We start from the raw sequence: 19,487 nt of genomic DNA on the forward strand, positions 1-19,487 counted from the left end.
CCGGGGACTGAAGACCAGAGCACCTTTCCAGCAATGTTGGGAGAGCAAATCCGTTCTAAAAACCAAGATTTCCAGAATGTCATTACTTAGTTGGTCAAGTATTGATACTTTAATGGAGTCTTTGTGGATACTAGCTATGCCCTACCCCCCATCTTAGACGATCTATCCAACTTTTGGATCCGACAACTTTCCGGAGAGCCACTGCAATTGCAGGATTTTAGCTGGGTTCTATCCAGGTTTCTGTCAGGAACCCGATATCAGGGAGTTTGGTTGAAAACAGGTCCCATATTTCAGCCGTGTTTGGGTAGAGATCTAACATTACACAAAAGACAATTCCAGCTTTGGAATTCCAGTGGAATCAGGGGAGAGGAGTCAGTCTGGTCGAGGTGGCGGCTTTGGCCATTGCTCCTGTCAGGCCTCATGCTCTTGAAAGTAGAAGGAGCTTGTTTCATGCTCTGAAAGCGGCATGATCTACATGTGAAGGGATCTTCCATTGCCAAACATTACTTGGTGTTTTGCAACTGAGTGCAGTTATCTAAGTCATCATTTCTGATTCTCAGAAGTTCTAGCCTCGTATATCTAACCAAGTCCCTTTTACCTGAGTCTGGTGTAGGACATACAGGGGTCCTGGCTCCGGGCGATGTCCAGGCGCAGATGGGTGCAGACGGGCTTGCCTTATGCGCGCCTTTCGTGCGCCAGCTGCGCACCCACTGCTCGTCGTGCCAGACATCAGTTTAAATAGGAGAGGTTAGCAGCTAGAGAGCTAACCTCCGCTCTGCTTCACTGCATATCAAAGACGATATTCCCTTTATTTCCTCTTTTCTCTTTACCTTTCCTTTCTCCACCTCCTTTCCCTGTCTCCATTCTTCATTGGAAATCAGCCCGCCCTGCACCCAGTTCTCCCCAAACCCCCACACTCTGTGCACTTCACGCTGGTGTATTTGCAAAATGGGAACATGTGCATGCACAGCAATCATCTTTGAACGACCTTTTTTTTTTATTGTTTAAGAAAATGCATTCAAAGATTGTCCGAGTGGTTGTTCATGCTTCGGCATCAGCAATCTGTGAATAGATTTTCTTAAGGCATAACAATATTATTTTACAGCTTGGTGCAGCAGAAACAGCTGCAGTGGCTATCATTGAAAGGATTTTCTTAAAGCATAAGAAAATTCATTGAAAAGGGGTACCACAAATGCACTCATACATGCATGGTGGCCATCTAGGGATAAAAGCATTAGCAAAATCAATAGGTTTCACTGTTGATACCTATTACTTTGTCAATGCTTTATTTTTTATTGCAGCAGCACTGTAGGGATGTAAAGCTTTAGGTTTTATCCAGTCTACACAAGAAATAAAGTCATTTTTACATAGCATCTCCATGAATACCAACATGCAATTTTTTTTCTCGCAGGAGCTCCTACTATGGGAGTGGAGAAAGTGTGAGAGGGTTGAATACAGCATGTAATTTAACAGGAGCTCAACACATTGGGCCTTGCTAGGATGTCTGTCCGACCGACACCCAGAAAAGCAGTCCGACCGCCGCATTATGTTGTGGTCGGCTTGACCTCATTTTATGGAGGGACCAACTAACGCTTCCAACAGGGTTATGGAGCCTGTAGGGCTGCCGGTAGGATCGTATTCCCTACATTAGGGGTGGTGCCTGCACAGGCACTGCCTTAGGGAATATGATATTCCTTTCCGACAGCCTTTCCATGGTGGTCCGACCGCCATGGAAATGCTGTTTGAAAGGGACTTTGGGTGCCCCTAGAAGGGGCCCTGTTCCCCGTGGGCCTCTGTTATGAGGCCTGGGGGGCACCTCCTTGGGGCACATGGTGCCTGGCACATGGATGTTTAAAATCATCTCTTATTCCTTTAAGGCTTGTCCTGTGGCCCTTTTTGGTCCGCAGCACAAGCTGGAATGGAAAAAGGCATGATTCCAACTGCTACACAGCGTCGCATCATAATTTGACAGGTGGGACCGCTGAATACTTGCTGTTCGGTTCCAATCCCACTACGACCCGACCACCATTGGGCCCATTAAAGGGCAACCACTGGCTGCAATAGTTGCTGAAGTTTCCTTGACTTACATGGTAAGTACCGCTGCTAGCTCTGGTAGCATCAGCATCATTTATTATTTACTTTGGTGGCAGTCACACATAGGGGATTTATGCAGGAAACCATATGGTCTTGAATCAGCGACCTCTTCCTCATCCCAACCATGGAACATTTGAATTGTGTATCTATGTCTAACTGATGAGAATCAGCTGTAATGGTTGTTATTGGTCCGGAGCACAAGGGATGGCAAAGCTACCTTGCATGATGCCTCAGGGGTCGACTTACTTGACCCTGGACATGTGGCAGGGTCTATGGACACAAAACATTTTGAAGGGAGTCTTCATACATGGTGTACTCATGCACAATTCTGGCCATCTAATGAATTCTCATCTTGAAAGGCAGAGATTGAGAGTGGTAACACAGATTTGTTCTTCCTTCGGCCCCTCTCCTCTTCCAGGCTGGGCTTTGAGCTTCATTCTAATTTCAGAGTCACTGCAGAGTCTTACTAGTATGCATAGTAGGCTGGCTGTCAAATACAGGTGAAGGTGCTTACTCCAGAACTCTATACTGATAATCATAAATATCCCATATTTATGGCTTATGACAAGACAATCTATGGCATATAAACTTGAAAGATCATCTCTAAAGTCCAAAAGTATATTAATTGCATTTCAAGGTATTGTGAATTGAGAACTATAGAGTTTTTGATCTGGGGAAGGGAGAGAGGCCAAAACCATCTATGATGAGTTCAACCCGAAGGGTGGAATCAAATTTGTTATTGAACTTGGATGCGAGGAGGAGGAACTTTTAGCATTAGGAGCTTATTTGATCTTCACTATTGGAGTTTCACAGATGAGAGTGAGGATATCTTTGATAGGTTATATCTTTTAGTAGAGTTGCATATCGTCTACATGCTGGTTTATTGTTAAACCAGAATCCATCAGCTGTGTGGTTCAATATTCCAATTAAACATCATACAAGCCAGATTAGACCACCCGCTTTGCTTAATCCAGCATGCCCAGAAGCATCCACTGTATTGAAATTGAGGATGGGTGCAGGAAATTCGGAGACACAGAGCTAAGTTCTGGTGTCAGGGAGTCTGAAGGTGAGGGGAAGGACTATGTATGGAGGAACCAAGCTCTAGAGCAAAGGGAAGGGGTATAAGGAGTGAGACAGGCAAGAGGAGAAAAAGATAAGAGAGCATATTGGTCAGAGGAGTAAGTCAGGCAACAGAGAGGGACAGAAAAAGAAGCAGTGCTGTCTAAGGGAATGTTCTGAAGGGTAACAAGGAGTGCATTGATACTCTAAACAGCCATAATAAAAAGTGATTACAAGAATGAGAAAGAAATACTTAGCAGTGAGATGTGGGGGAAATTCTCATATATCAGGGTCCACTTAATAGTGGGTATTGGCATGACTCCTTTTTTTATACAGCTCCCACAGACTGCGGCACCGTTCTTTCAAAACATTCTTCAAGACACTAGCAGTAATAAATGAATTCATTCATTCATTTCACTAGCAGTAAATACCTTCTATCTGCTTTATATTCTCTTCACACAGGGAACAGTAATATGTTTTTAACGAACTCTTGACTTACATTAGCGCATCACACCTGGGTATCTTTGACATCTTTTGGGAATTGTTTTGCATGACACTGTCATGCTCTATTTGTGTTCCTTTATCCATTAAAATACTAAGTCAAAACAAGTTCAAACACAGAGGGCATGATTCACAAAGAGCCTCTCCACTAGTATAGAAGGCATCGCACTACTGGGGGTGTTTCCGGGGCTGAAACTCCGAAATGAGAATTCACTTTTCTGAGATTCTGCCCCGAGTGCGAAGGATCCCCCATGACAGCAGGGCCTCTGCCATGAGTGCAGAGGCCCTTTGTGAACCAGGCCAAGAAATGGCAGTAGTCTTAGTTTAAGCTGTATTACAAATTGATCACTGTTCGACGTGGCCCTTCCTGCAGGGTCACACCAGAGTTTTGCCTTCACTTACTTAACTCATGTTTGTTTGACCCTGTGCCCTTTACCTCTGCTAATCAGTTGTAAAGTGCTTGTGCTCTCTCCCTTAAATATGGTAAAATTGGCCTAAACCTGATTGCGACATTCAGTTTACTTTTAAGTCCCCAGTAAATGGTACTATGTGGACATATCCAGGGCCTTTAATAAGATGTTAGAGGTGGGCTGCAGTACTCCTTGTGCCACCCACTGAAGTAGCACTGTAAAACACGTCCCAAACCTTTTACAGTTCGACCTTGCCAAATAAATCTTTTTCCAGGGTTAAACCTTTGTTTTAACATATATAAAACACCCTGGGGTAGGTCCTAACCCTAGGGCAAGTTACATTTTATTGAAAAATTAGGACATGTGGGTGTAAGTTTTACATGTCCTAACAGTGAAAACCTCCTAAAGTGGTTTTTTATTGTTGTAAGGTTGTCTCTCCCATATGTTAACACAGGGTTCACCTTATTACACTTAATTAATACGTTTGGGACCAGAAAGAGAAATGCTGTTTCCACTCAAATGATCTGCAATTTAAAATACTCTTTAATTGTTACTATTCTGAAAATACCATTAATTGAAAGTTGACATTTTTCTACTTACACCAAATATGCCTTTCTAGCAGTGCCCATGGCCACATGACTGTGAATAACTCTTCGGTTGTAGGTTGTATATTCTTTCCAGGCATTGGAATAAAAAAAGAGGCCTTCGTGTGAGGAAAGTGGGTCTTTCTGACATAATGGCTGAGGAGGAGCTGTACCTTGCCCTGGTCACAAAGCTCTGCAGAGACCTGCACATCACGGCAACAGCAACCGCCCCCAATGACTGCCACTGCAGGGTTTCAGCAAAACCTGCACATTGTGGCAACAACCAGTGATGACCACAAATGCGAAGCTCCAGCAATGATTGGCTCGTCACAACAAAAACTGTGACTCTCCGCGACACCAGACCTGCTTCTTGCGATGACTTTCCGCAGCCCCTGGCAATGCAAATGGCAGTTCCTTGTGCTGATTTCAGAAGATAATTTTTCTGCGGGACAAACCTGGGCTCCATCATGGTCGGCCTGAACTTGTGACTTTTCCCCGGTCCAGAACAAGATAACCACAATTGGTGATTTTTTACTTTTGCCACCTTTTTTACTGGAAAATCTGAACATTCATAACTCTGGTTCTACTTATTGGATGTTTGTCATTTTAGTGTCATTTAATTTATTATATTTAATTCTGTTTGTCCAAATTGATGTGAGAATTTTCTTGTGTTGTGTTAAGCCTGACTGCTTTTATGCCAAGCTACCAGAGGGTTAAGCACAGGCTTATTTTGCATGACAGACCTACTAATCAGGTCAAAGTTAATTTGAGGTATTTTATGCATGATGGGCCTTATTTAGGGTGTGGTGGATGGTGCTTTCTTCCCAGAGTTTGCTGTTTCTGTCCTTCACTACCAGGTTTTTCTTGGTGGTGAGAGGCAGAAAAAAAGGCTTTACACCGTTCACCCTAAACAGGGCAGGCAGTGTAAGGGCCTTTTTCTGATAATCCCTACTCCATCAGGCCATTGGAGGAAGCTTTCCATTTCTATTGTTGTAGCCAACGGGGGCTACATCGACAAAAAGGTTAAGGTCTGCTCGTTTCTAAATGAGGTGGGTTAACATAGAGAGGTTTAATTGTAAGCCTCTTGTGCCACCATTATGTCACCTTTGATCTTAAAAAAGTGATGCACCAGCAGCGCATGGGGCTTATAAGTAAGCCCCAGAATTTGTTAGACCACATACTCTATCACATTTTGAATCAGGCTCTATATATCTTAATATGTACTTGAAATATTTCTATAGTGCTGGTCAGCAGAAAGCAAGTAGCAGTTGTTTTATGGTTTAAATCATTGTATTTGAGTTTTAGATGTCAAAGTTAAAAAACTGCAGAAATAATAGAAGATTTTCAGAATTAATTGCACAGGGCAGTTATGTAAATTTCAGTAACAATAGAATGCAATACGATTAAAGTAAGCAACTGCATACAAATTCATATCAACAAATCGTGACATAAAACCCAACTAAAGATGAATGCAACAGGGGTATGCATCTGATTATCTCAGATGGATCTAAAAAGATGGGGTATCTGAAATTTCATGAAAGACATAAGGTTTATCTCAGTTCTTAACGCACATGCAGGAGTTTTGCAGAGGCTTGTTGCATCATCGGTGGAAGATCCATTCAATACAAAATGCAAGTTGAATTTGGGGGGTTTTACATGTAGAGGCTTTGCTCCTGAGGTCTTATTGTCCACCAAAGATGGTCAGAGCTTTGTTTCGATGAGGTGAATTTCCCAGGGGAAGGACTTGTATGTAAGTATGTGCATTTTAAATTAATTTTGATTGTCAAATGGTAGATAGTGTAGATAGTTTAAGACTGGTGTGGTTTGATCTAATTTTCTCTTATAACAGATGAGGCAGCTTTTGGAATCTAGCATATCCTTAACTAGTGAATTAAGATTGGGGGGTACAAAAGACAAGATGTCATTTCCATATTCAAGTAGCAAACCTTTTGGTATATGGCAGCTCTTTTAAGATGGTCAAAGCTGAGGAGATGCTTGATTTTATTAGTCAAAGCAAAACATGCTGGCTAATTGGGTAATCCTGTTGATAGAGGTTAACAACGGTGAGGTTTTGTCAATGGTCAAGCCCAATGGTCTTACTGGGGGGGTAAAGAGAGGGACCAAAGCCATCTGTACTGAGTTAAATGAGAAATCTGGGGTCACATGTGTTTTTATTCCTGGTATGAGGAGGACGAACTGTGTTTTTTGCATTTTAACATTAATAAACAACAGCCTTGGCGGTCCTCCTGTCGGTGTAGCCATATTGGGCTGACAGGAGGACCACCAAAGTCATAATATGAATATGCGATGTTACATCACATGCGATACATCGCATGCCTTTACAATGCGGTCGTTACAACGACCGCATTGTTACATCGCATACCATTACAATGCAATTCGTTACAACGACTTGCTGTAGGGGGCGCAGGATGTTGGAATACTATAATTTACTATTCTAACTCCAGTCTGTGCAACAGTAGGACTGGTGTTGGATTTGAAATCCAAAACCTTCTGCCCGCTACAGCAAGTCGTTGTAACGACTTGCCTCGTAATGGTTTGCGATGTAACAACGCGGTCATTATAACCACGCGTTGTAGTGGCATGCGATGTATCACATGCGATGTAAAGGATGTCTCCCTACTGCTGATGGTTTAAAAGACAGACTCTGAGGATAAGAATGCCTTAAATGGATCATGTCTTTAAGTTGAGTTGTGTGACATCTGCATACTGTTGAATAGGAACACCAGAGCACATCATTGGAGAGTTGAGGAGGTAAAGATTCAAATTAAACATTGTCTGAGTCAGAATACGGCATCTGCTATGCTTAGACTGGCATGCACAGAGGCACTGTTGACACTGAAACTGGGAAGCAGTGCAGGAAAAGGATAGACCCTGGAAATATTTTATTTTGGTATAGGGAAGCATGAAGGAGGAAGTGATGGGATTTGTTCAAAGGAATCAGGGTAGAGTGCAAACAAAATTGTTGCAGGGATGTTAGAAATTGGGTCTCTAGTTGGCAGAGTTATGCACCCTGTCTCAGCAGGGACCACAATCCTAGTCAGGGTAAGATAGAGACATACCAAATGATAACCTGTGCTCATCTTCTGGTAGCTTGGCACAAAGCAGTCAGATTTATCTCAAAGAAGCAATTTATAAAGTTTTTGTGCAACACACACACACACACACACACACCACAAAAACACCACAAAACTACTCCGCACAGGTTTAAGACAATAGAAAATAATATTATGAGTAAAATAAGACCAAAACAATAATAACCAATAAGTAGAAATGGAGTTATGAACTTTTAAAGAATAAATAAAAAAGTAGTACTTAGAAATCAGTAATGCTAAAGGGGTACTTGAGATTGCGCTGGACTAGGGAAAATCCAAAGTTCAGGCAGACTGCGACGAAGGGCAAGCCAGCTTTTGGACTCAGACAGGTCCTGCTCAGAAAGTACCTTGGATGGAGCAAGCGTCGCCGTCAAAGACAAGGCTTTGTCGATGATCCCTGTATGATGCAGGTTCTGCATCATCATCGAACCACGCTGCCTGTCATCGTCGAGCCACCCAGTTTGGCAAGGCTATGTCGCCGATCAGCTCCTTCGTCAGCGTCAAAGGGCAATGGGTTGGTTCAGGTCTGCACAAAGTCTTCACTGTGTCGATTTTGATGGTTTTGGACAGAAGAAATCACCTTTCAAGGGACCAGGACTGGAAAGGCACCCCTTGGCATGGCAGGACTTGCAAATGGCAGAGTCCAGGTGCTGTTGTAGAGCTGAAGGAAGTCTTTGATCGCCCTGAGACTTCAGAACATGGGGCAAGCCAGCAAGCCCTTAGAGTCACTCTGGGTTTAAGTGAGATGGGTTCAGTCCTTGTTCTCAGCATGGCAGAGATCAGCAGGCAGCAGGGCAGTTCAGCAGAGCAGAAAGCAATTTCTTTAGAGCAGCATCAGGCAAAGTGGCTTTCCTTGTGGCATAGTAGACTTCACTCCTGGCAGAGTTCTTCACAGGTCCAGTAGTGTACTGTCTGGGTAGGGAGAGAGCCCCAGTACTTATATCCAAATGTGCTTTTGAAGTATGGGTGACTTTAGAACATTCCCTTGAAGTTCACAGGTCCCCTTTCATCACAGTCTTGTATGACAGGCTGCCTGTGGGGGTAATCCACCCTTTGAGTGGGACACAGGACACAGCCTATCCAGGCATAAATGTTAGCTCCCTCTTCCTGCCCAGGAAGAGCTATCAGAATGCAGATGAATGCATGAATGCAGATGACTTTGCTGTCACACCCACCCTTCCCGCGTTTGTGGCTGTCTAGAGGGAATGCACAAAGTTCAGCTGTCACCCACCCCAGACGTATATTGGAACCAGGCTGCAGGCACACAGAGCTAAGTTAAGAGCAGAGAAGTGTCCACTTTCTAAAAGTGGCATTTCTAAAATGGCAATGTTAAATCCAACTTTACCAGTAGAGAGGATTTATTAATACCATTCCAAAGATATGAAAAATGATGCAGGTACTCCTTTCTAATCAGGAATTACAGCTAAAAGTGTTTTAAGGATTTCCCAATGCTAGCCTATGAGAGGAGTAGGAATCACAGTTATGAAAAACTAATTTAGCTGTTTGTCACTAAAAGGGCATGTAAAACTTACCAGTACATATTCCACCTCTTAGTTATGTTATGTTATGTTATTCTATGCTATGTTAATCGCACTTATAGAGCGCATGGCTACCCTAGGGTGTCCTGGCGCTAAGCACTGCCTGTTAGGGAACGTGAAGGAGTGTGCTACTGGGAAAAGAGCCATGTTTTCAGCCCCTTCCTAAAGGAGAGGAGATCCAGGGCATTCCTGAGATAAAAGGGGAGATCGTTCCAAGCCCTAGAAGCGCAGGTGATAAAGCTCCTGCCTACCCAGTTGACGTTTTTTAAATGAGGGGACTAGAACTTGTTTAGCTCCTGCTGAGCGTAGCATTCTTCCAGGGACATACCACTGAAATGTTGGCCTCAGGAAATTAGGTCCTACTCCGTTAATGGCCTTAAAGACAGTACAAAGTACTTTGAAGCGTACTCTTTGTTTGACCGGGAGCTAGTGTAGTTGCCAAAGTTCCTCCATTACAGAAACAAATTTCGGAGCCCCTGACAGCAGTCTGGCTGCTGCATTTTGGGCAAGTTAAAGCCTATTAATATGTTGTTTTTGGACATTGAGATATAGGCCATTACATTAATCAAGGCGTGACATTATGAGGGCCATGACCACTGTCTTGAGGCTTTTTTCAGTGAGGAAAAACTTGATTTTTCTTATGATTCTGAGTGCCAGAAAGCAGGTCGAGATCACCATACTTATTTGGTCACCCATGGTGAGCTTATTGTCCACCAACACCCCCAGGTTCTTTGCTTTTCTAGTGGGTGAGGGGCAAGGTCTCAGGTCTTCCGGCCACCACTCAGGTGTCCCCACATACGGATTGTTTCCAAACTTTATGACCTCAGTTTTGCTGGAGTTTTGTTCTAAACAGTTGGACAACATCCATCCAGAGATGGCACCCATACAATTGTGGAAAAGGGGCCTTGTTTCCTTTTCCGCCCCCTCAGTCAGTGTCAACACTATTTGAGTGACGTCGGCATAGGGGGTGAGTTGGAAACCAAAGGATCTTATGACTCCTGCCAGGGGTGCCACATAAACATTGAAAGAGACGAGCCCTGTGGCACCCCATATGGGAGGGAAAATGGCTTTGACATATTGCTGTCCAAATCCACAGTTTGCAATCTATCGGATAGAAATTATTGCAGGCGTTTCCATGCTCGTCCTTTTATTCCAGCGTCGGACAGCGGGTCCATCAACACTTCGTGATGAGCTGTATCGAAGGCCGCGGATAGATCCAGCAGGATCAATATTGCATTGCCTCCCCTGTCTAGGGCCTCTCAGATTTCTTCAGTGGATTTGATTAGAGCCAACTCAGTGCTGTGATCCTCTCTAAACCCGTATTGGGACGGGTCAAGAGTGGTATTAGATTAGATTGAAGGAACACACTGAGTTGGATATTCATAGCTTTTTTCAAAATGTTGGCAGGAAGTGGAATCCGTGAGATTGGCCTGTAATTATTGGGGTCTTTTTTTTGGGGTGGCGGACCTTGCCGGTACCGAAAATGGCCGCCTGAGCCCAGAGCTCAGTAGAACCATCTACAAATCCATCAGAAATCCTGCATTACAGCGAAAATAAAGATTGAAATTACCTCTCCCTGGCGATTGGAGGAACGTCCCCGAGCACTGGTTGTGCTTTGAGTGATGTAAGAGGCCGAACTCCGCTGCTGCACGACACGATCCTTGAAGCTGAACTTGACCGGGTGAGCTCTGCTGAAACGCAGAAGGGCAAGATCCACCCGGCACTGCAAAGCTGGTACGACCGAAGTGCAGAGTTGCTGAGAGGTGCGACTGACAGCGCGTTGACTCCTCTGCTGGCTGGGGCTGAGAGGCCGATCAGTGCTTGGCAGGAGATTGACGCCGGTAAGCCAGGTGTGGGAGGAGCCACCCCTGGGTGTTGCCTGCAGGAGAGCATGCCGCTGGGAGGCAACGGCACGAAAGTGGACTGGCAGAAGCGCGAGCGGCCTGGGGACAAGTGGTGGCAGGCCCTTAGCTGAGACCCGACATGGTGCCTAGCAGGGGCCTGGATTAATCCTCACTCCCCCTGGGAACCTGTGTGCAGAATAGGCAGCAATCCGCAGAGTGAAGCAGGTGAGGATTCCCGCGCCCTTGGTGATAGACTGACATGGCGCAGTTGGTTACCGGAGTCGCTGAGGAAGACTAGCACAGTTACCGAAGTGAGACTGGGAGAGTGACGGGCTCAGCAGGCGTGGGCCGTGACATACAGGGCGGTAAACCCCATAGCCTGGCGTTCCCGGGGGACACGTGACCATCCAGCCGAGGTGAGGATATAGACAGGTGCACATACCTCATCTACCAAGTTTGCACGAGGTCCGGATTGCGGGGCTGATTGTACCACCATTTTGGTGAACGGATACGGGACATTGGCTGCGCCTGGCAAGTGTGAGAGCCCTGTGCGTCCTGATCCCTTGAACCCGAGTAGTCTAAACTCAGGCCTGGCATAACTGGCCAAGGGACAAAGTGCGTTGTGTGAGAGGCGTCCCCACCCTCGCGATGGGAAAAGTAGATAAATCACAGCTGAAATTAACCTTGGACCAGAGAAAATCGAGGACCAGAGACAATACACTGGAGGAGGGCCCGGACTCACGAGATGGGACCCCAGAGCAGGACGATGGGGATATCTGCTCCATGCTGGTCTCTATGCAGAAAAGCTTGCAGGCAAGTCTGACCGCCATAGACTCTAAATTGGATTCTCGGTCATATCGGATGTATAGGATGTGGGAACGTATGGATAAGCAAGTGGAGAGGATGGACATGGTGGAATGCAAGGTCACCGAAGTTGAGGAGGCATAAACTGATATGAACGCAGTACAAAAACAGATGACAAAGTGTTACAAACCTTGCAAAATAAGGCGGGAGACATTGAAGCCCGTTCCCGGAGATGTAACATACGTATTATGGGTTTGCCAGAGTCAACGCAGGTGGGGAACATTGAACTCTTTGTGGAAAAACTATTTCACACCCTGCAGGGCCCGACCAGTTCTTCAACATGTTTGTGGTGGAAAGAGCTCACCACTCACTGGACCCGAGGCCAATACCTGGGGCCCATCATCGCTAAACTCCTGAACTACAGGGACTGGGACTCTGCCTTGAGGCTAGCTAGAGAAAAACAGTCCTTGCAATATGAGGAGTCCATGATCTCGCTTTACCCTGACTTTACTGCTCGGGTACAGGAGGCCCGCAAGCAATTTGCTCCACTCAAAAAGCAACTGCGTTATCAAAATATCGATAACGCCATGTTATACCCGGCGAGAATGAGAATGAACAGGCAGGGACAGTCTAGGATCTTCACAGACCCCAAAGCGCTGCAGAAGGCACTAAAGGAGTGGGCAAGAGAGACAGCGGAGTCCGGAGCATGATGCGATTGAAGGCGCTGCAGGAGGGAGATTGGATGAACAAGACTAGCGAGTGAATCCTACTGCTGAGCAGATAAGATTGGGACATTTGCGGGACAGAGCGGTATATCCTGCTGTTGTGTTATATACTACTAAGGGGCTACAACGGAGGGTGGAGGCGCAGCTCGTTAGACACTGGGGGGAGGAGTACGGGTCACTGAAATGTTGACTGTTGCACAATTTGTTCAGGGTTGTGTGCTGCGATTCCTATGTGGGCAGGGAGAGTAACTCGGACACTGAATGAGTTATCTAATGCAAATTGACAAACTAGATGGTGAACGGTAATGGACAGTTTGCCTGCTAAAGTTTCTTTACAGTACGGGCTGGCAACATCCGCCTCCGAGCTTGCACCGCATTTTGAGAATAATCACGTACACAATGTTAACGGAGCTGTTGGACATGATTATGTTCTGAGAGTTTGGGGGTTACACGGGGGTTTCATCAATGCGCTGTTGTGGAATGCTTGGCATGGGTGGGGGGTGGTGGGGCATTGATCCAGATACATTACAGAGTTTTCAAGAATGTCAGGTTTGCATGTACAACACTTTCTGTGTGTCCGGCTGTACCTTGATATCTGGGCTACGCTTTGATACAAATCGAGGGGTCTGATGAGTCAGAGTGATCGAGACTCGGACACACATTTGGAGCTAAGAATCCTGACTTGGAATGTTAGGGGCCTCAATGACCACAGAAAATTACGGAAGGTCATTGTTTATCTAGTGAGACATAGGATAGATATCGCCCTGTTACAGGAGTCCCACCTACCCCCGAGCAGCGCTATGTTCTTCTGCAGAGGTCTGTCAGGGAACACACACGGGACGGGTTTCACTACGCATGCGAGGGGGGGTAACATGGGTGAACCCTAAGTCTCGGCTCAAACTGGTACCAATTGATATGGACCCTGATGGTAGGTATGTTATATCGCGATGTGTAGGGAAGGGTTTAGATTTGATTCCGTTAAATGTGTATGGCCCGAATTATGATAACTCAAAATTCTTCACTTCCCTCACAGACAAGATGCGGGCTCACACAGGGATGCTTCAACTTTGGGAGGGCGACTTTAACTGTGTTTTGAACCCAACTTTGAATCGCTCACGTGGCCCGGACAGACGTGTCACTGCAGCAGCACGCGCCATCGTGGATGCTATGATGCAATTAGAACTGGTAGACGTGTGGGGGAAGCAGAATCCACTGGGGGCGGGTAAACCCTTTACTCGACGTTCTATGATTTACACACAAGGATTGACTATTGGTTGACTACGTATTCACTATACGCGAGAGTTAAGGACTGTACTGTACTCCCCCGTACTTACTCCCATCACTCCCTCATTCTTCTAGTTGTAGACACCCCAGGGAAAGTGATTCCCTCTTTTACTTGGCACTTCCCTCCATCCTCCCTACTGGATACTGCATTTTGGTCGGAGATGACCGAGGCGATTGACACCTTTTTTGCCTGTAATGTCGGCTCAGTTAACTCCTTCGCAACTAAATGGGAAGCGTTTAAAGTGTATATTCGTGGGATAGCCATGTCAAAACACTTGGGGGTGCTCCGCTCCCCGCGGAAGCATCTCTGTGATCTTGAGGGCTCCCTTCAATCTTTAGAACATCAATTGGCTGCTGGTGCGTCTGAAACGCTCTTAGAGGAGTATCATGAGGAGGCAGACGCGGAGTTTGAACACTTAGGAAAATATGCGACGGTGCGCACGTACGGTGAGGGAGAACGCCCAGACGCTGTTCTTGCCTCCCTCCTGAATAAGCGCAGGGAGGTCACGGTAGTGTCTGAAATTAGAGCTGAATAAGTCGAGCTTATAACGGGGGAGACGGCAATATTGGAGCGGTTCCGGCAGTACTACTCGACATTGCACCGCTCCTGCAGTGAGGGTGTGGAGTCTGAAATGTTGGACTATTGGACACATGTGAAGCTGCCTTGGCTAGCAAATGAACACCGCAAATACTTAATGTGCCCACTTGAAAAAGAGGAGATCCTTACTGCTTCGGCTGAGATGAGAGCGGGTAGTGCGCCTGGGGTGGGTGGGCTCCCGTTCCTTTTTTTATAAAGAATTTAAGGATATGTTGCTCCCGCAAATAGTCTTGCTGTTTGAGGACATGGTGGTCGATGGTATTATGCCGCCGTCAATAAGAGAGGCAGTCATCGTCACGATATTGAAACCGGGTAAATCTCTAGATGAATGCACTTCGTACCGTCCCCTGTCACTTCTAAACAGGGACACTAAGCTATGCGCGAAGATCCTTGCTAACCGACTGACACCGCTAGTTCCGTACTTAGTGGCCGCAGAACAAGCTGGTTTTGTCCCAGGTAGGAACCTGACCTACAACTTGAGAACGGCCTTCGGGGCAATACAGCAGACAGGATGTGCAGGCAGTGGAGGTCTTATTGGACATGGTAAAGGCCTTCAACTCGGTTGAGTGGCAAATTTTGAAACTCGTTTTGGCACGGATGAGGTTGGGGGATATGTTTCTACAAATGATGGGGTCTTGTATAACTTGTCTACTGCTAGAATAAAAATTGCCGACTCGGATACGCATCGCCAGGGGTACACGACAGGGATGCCCTTTGTCCCCGATCTTATATGCGCTAGTAGCTGAACCATTAGCTTGTGCTTTGCGGGAGTATCATGATCATAGGGGAATACGTTTCCCGACCTACCGGCTTATAGTCACCACGTATGCCGATGACGCGCTTCTCTATGTTCGGGACCCTGAGAATAATCTGTCCCATATACTAAGGGAGGTAGTGAAATTTGGCATGCTCTCGGGTCACAGAGTTAATTGGACTAAGTCAATCATTTTACCTCTCACCCCGATCAATGTTCCCTTTACACCTAAGTACTTGTTACATTGGACGACAGACCCAGTTCGATCTTTAGGTATAATGTTTCACACGGACTCGGAGTTGGTGTTCCGGGAGAACTATGGGGTGGCTATTAGCAAGCTGGGGGACGATATAGAGAACTGGATCCGGCTGTCGCAGTCGCTGTCGCTGCTTGGGCGTATCTCGATCATGAAATTGGTGATCCTCCCACGATTTTTGTTCCTGTTCTCTAATATCCCTATGGTCCTTCCCGGGGTTTTTTTCCACACACTCAACACGCTTCTGACTGAACTGCATGGGCAGGCAAACAAGCTAGGGTCCGATGGGATGTCCTCACTCTTCCATATTGCTTAGGTGGGCTGAGGGCGCCGGATCTTGCCTTATACTACAGAGCTGCACAATACGCACATGCTCCCCAGTGGATGCATGGCTCTCCAGATACACTGCATATACAAATAGAATGTGTGGCATCCTCTCCTCTTTCGTTACCTACTATGTTGTTCACACCACCAGATTGTAGAACTGGGATCCTAGACTCTATAAACGTGACAAGACATGCCTGGCATCATCTGTTGCATTCCGGTGCAATTTTATATTCACTGCTGGCCCCCTTAGAATGGTGTCATTGGCTACCTGCGTGCAAAGATATAGGAGTGACTAAAGCGCTCAGGTCCATGGGAGCATCCACTATCGGGGAGATGTTCTTGGAGGGGAAGGCCAAGACATGGGAACAATTTGCAGGGCCCGACAATAATGCTACACTGCTACATAGATTTCAATTACAAAGACTGCGACATGCAATGCTAGTTACCCTATAGACAGACTTGGACGAGCCAACCGGAGGTCATACCACTCACATATACTACCAAGGTGACCTCCCCCACCAAAATTGTATCCAAAATTTACAAACTTTCCTTGGGGTCTCGGGCAAACTACTACACTAAGTCGAGACTAGCTTGGCAATCCGATCTAGATAGACAGCTAGATGACGTCACTTGGAAGTATTGTTGTGACAACACGAAGAGGATCTCGCTGAACGGGAGACACAGGCTTGTCCATTTTAAGTTCATAAATAGGGTGTATTACACACCGGAGAGACTGTGCTGATACAGACTGCGAGATACTGCTACCTGTGATAGATGTGTGGAATCTACAGCGGATTTCTTCCATTTAGCTTGGTCATGCCCTGGAATAAGTAACTTTTGGGGCCTGGTAACAAACAGAGATTTACAGTGAGCTCCTCCCGCGCGTAATCGCTCGAAAAACTTTTGGGCGCTATACCATACCTATTTACTGACAAACAATGGGACAATTGGTGGTGATGGAGCGGAGGGGCGGTAGGAAGGGGAAACGATGGAGCACTAACTACAGATTGGTAATAGTAGGGTAACAGAGGATTGCGCTGTGTACTACATGCCAGCGCTGTATTAACATTGATCAGGATCCGGTGGGCCAGGGAGTGGTAAAAGCTCTTACTATGTTGTAATCTATGCTACTCGGAATTTTGCTGACTCAGGGGGTGTTGAACGTAAAAATTCATGGCATGAAAGCTACTGATATGAATATATGGAAGTTGATACACTGCTTTGTAGCCTCTTTGTGCAAACCTGTCTTTATACTGCAAGAAGCTATGTCTCTTTTGTTTCAATGAAAATGCCAATAAAGTCTTAAATAAAATACAAAATATTTGTGGTCTTTTGGGTCCAGGGTCTGTTTCTTCAGCAAAGGAAGAATAGAGGCCTTCTTACACCTCCTGGGAAATATGCCCAAGCTAAATATGGCATTCAGCAGGGGTGTGAGTGATGTCCCAATAACTTCTGGGATGTGTTTCATAACCAGCGCTGGGCAAGGATCCGTGGGGGCTCCAGAGCAAACAGAGTTCAAAAGTTTGATCGATTCTGGTATCTCAAGGGGTAAAAATTGTTCTAAAACCAGTAGAGGGCAGGGACTGTCTAGTCCTTCCATGTGCGGCCGCACTTTTACCCTTTCATCATCTAGGGCGAATAAAGAGAAAATAATTTCTACTTTTTGTTTAAAAAAGTTGGCCAGTTTGTCACAGAGTTCAGGGCTGCTCGAGCTCTTGGGGACATTAGGAGTGGCAAGTTTTTAAATTGTTTTAAAAAGTTCTTTCGAATTAGATTTGGCTAGTGATATTTGTTTCGTGAAAAACATTTTTTTGATTTCTAGTAGTAACTGTTTGTAGATGGTGATGATTTGTCTGTACATTTCCTTGTCAGCACTTGCATACCCTCTCCGCCAAGCCCATTCTAATCGCTTGCAGGCCAATTTTTTAGCTCTTAGTTCGTCAGAATACCAGGGCACTGAGGGTTGAGCCCGTTTGGGGGTCCACTTTTTTACCGGGGCTAAAGTGTTACAAGTTGCGTCTAGCCATTGCGTATAAGTTGATTTGGCCTCTTCCACTCCTGGGGGGATGGGATGCATTGAGCGCCTCAGGGTTTCTCGTAATTTCTTAATGTCCACATTTCCCCATGCCCTAGTTTCAATCTCCCGGGTTGGCTTCACACTGGCTAAATAGCCCACGGGTGTCTTCAATTCAAATTGAATGGCACAGTGATCGGACCACAGCAGAGGAAGAACTGTAGTACAAACTAGGTCTTGGGGATTGGAATAAATCCCATCCAGGGTGTGCCCTTTTTCATGAGTCGAGACCTTTACCAACTGCTTAAGGACTCCAGCACCCATACTTTGCTCCATTTGGGGAGTATCTGGATCCAAGGGGACCTCCATATGGAAATTAAAATCACCCAGCACCGTGTAAGAGTCTAGGCAAAGCCCTTCCTCAAGCAGGGGGCCTAGCCGCTCCAGAAATCTGTTTTTAGGACCAGGCGGATGGTAAAGCAGAATACCTTTGAAGGAGCTGTAATGTACCATATGAATAATGAAAGCTAAGGCCTCACAGAAAGTATTGGAGGCATTATCGAATATAGGTTCCACCGAGTCATGAGAGATGACTTCCAGCCCCCCCCCCCCCTTCTGTGTGGTCTGTCCAGCATATAGCAGTGAAAACCTGGGGGAGTTGCTTTCACTAGATCTGGTCCTGAAGTGTTATATGCCCATGACTCAGTAATGTAGGCCAACTTATGTTCATTCAGTAATAATGCACATTCTGTACTATGCTTGAATAATGATCTGGCATTTAGTAGGATGCATTTTAAAGGACTTGCATCAGCTTTGTTTGCCCTCTTAGCTAGTCTGACACCAGGACCAGCACCCTGCCCATAGGGCTACCTAGGGCCTAACATTGGGGTGACTTATGTGTAATAACGGGTTAGTTGAAGGCTTGGTAAGTGGTTGAAAATGCCAAGTCGAAGAGGCAGTAAACTGCACACACAGGCCTTGAAATGTCAGGCCTGAGAAAGGTTCAAAAGGTCACTTGTGTGGGCAGCACTACCAGTGCTGCAGACTCAACAGTAGCATTTAGATGAGGTCCTGGGTATATAATATACGCTTTACAAGGGACTTGTAGGTACACTAAATATGTCAATCAGGTATACACCAATGTCACCATATTTAGGAGAGAAGCACATGAACTTTAGCACTGGTCAGCAGTGGTAAAGTGCTCAGAGTCCTATGGCCAACAAAAAGATACAACCAAAAGTGAAGGCAAACAGGCAAAAAGTTTGGGGGAAGACCACCCTAAGGATAACAGGTCTAAAAGGGGAGTTATGCAGGAAAGAGATGACACAGTGCAGGGCTCTGGAGGGAAGAAAGACAAGGAGTTCTGAGACAATGGGAAGGGATAGATAACAGCGACAGTGTACAAATAAACCAAAAAGGTAATAATTGTAAGCCCTAAGTTATATTCATCTGGATCTACTTCCATAACAACAATAACCCCCATCCTCTCCATGGACAGCAGAGAATCCATAATTTGCATTGTAAAACTGAATTAAAGGTATACTAGGGGTGTCAGCCCTAGTGGTCACATGAGAGTCATGTT

General features: G+C 45.7%; 1 protein-coding gene across 1 annotated transcript in view; it reads left to right on the forward strand.

Moving 5' to 3' along the window:
• TMEM163 (transmembrane protein 163) overlaps window positions 1-19,487 on the forward strand; it is an 848,993-nt gene that overhangs the window by 455,875 nt on the left and 373,631 nt on the right. The window lies entirely within an intron of this gene.

This window comes from Triturus cristatus, chromosome 3_1 (genome assembly GCF_964204655.1).
Source record: "Triturus cristatus chromosome 3_1, aTriCri1.1, whole genome shotgun sequence".
NCBI lineage: Eukaryota > Metazoa > Chordata > Amphibia > Caudata > Salamandridae > Triturus > Triturus cristatus.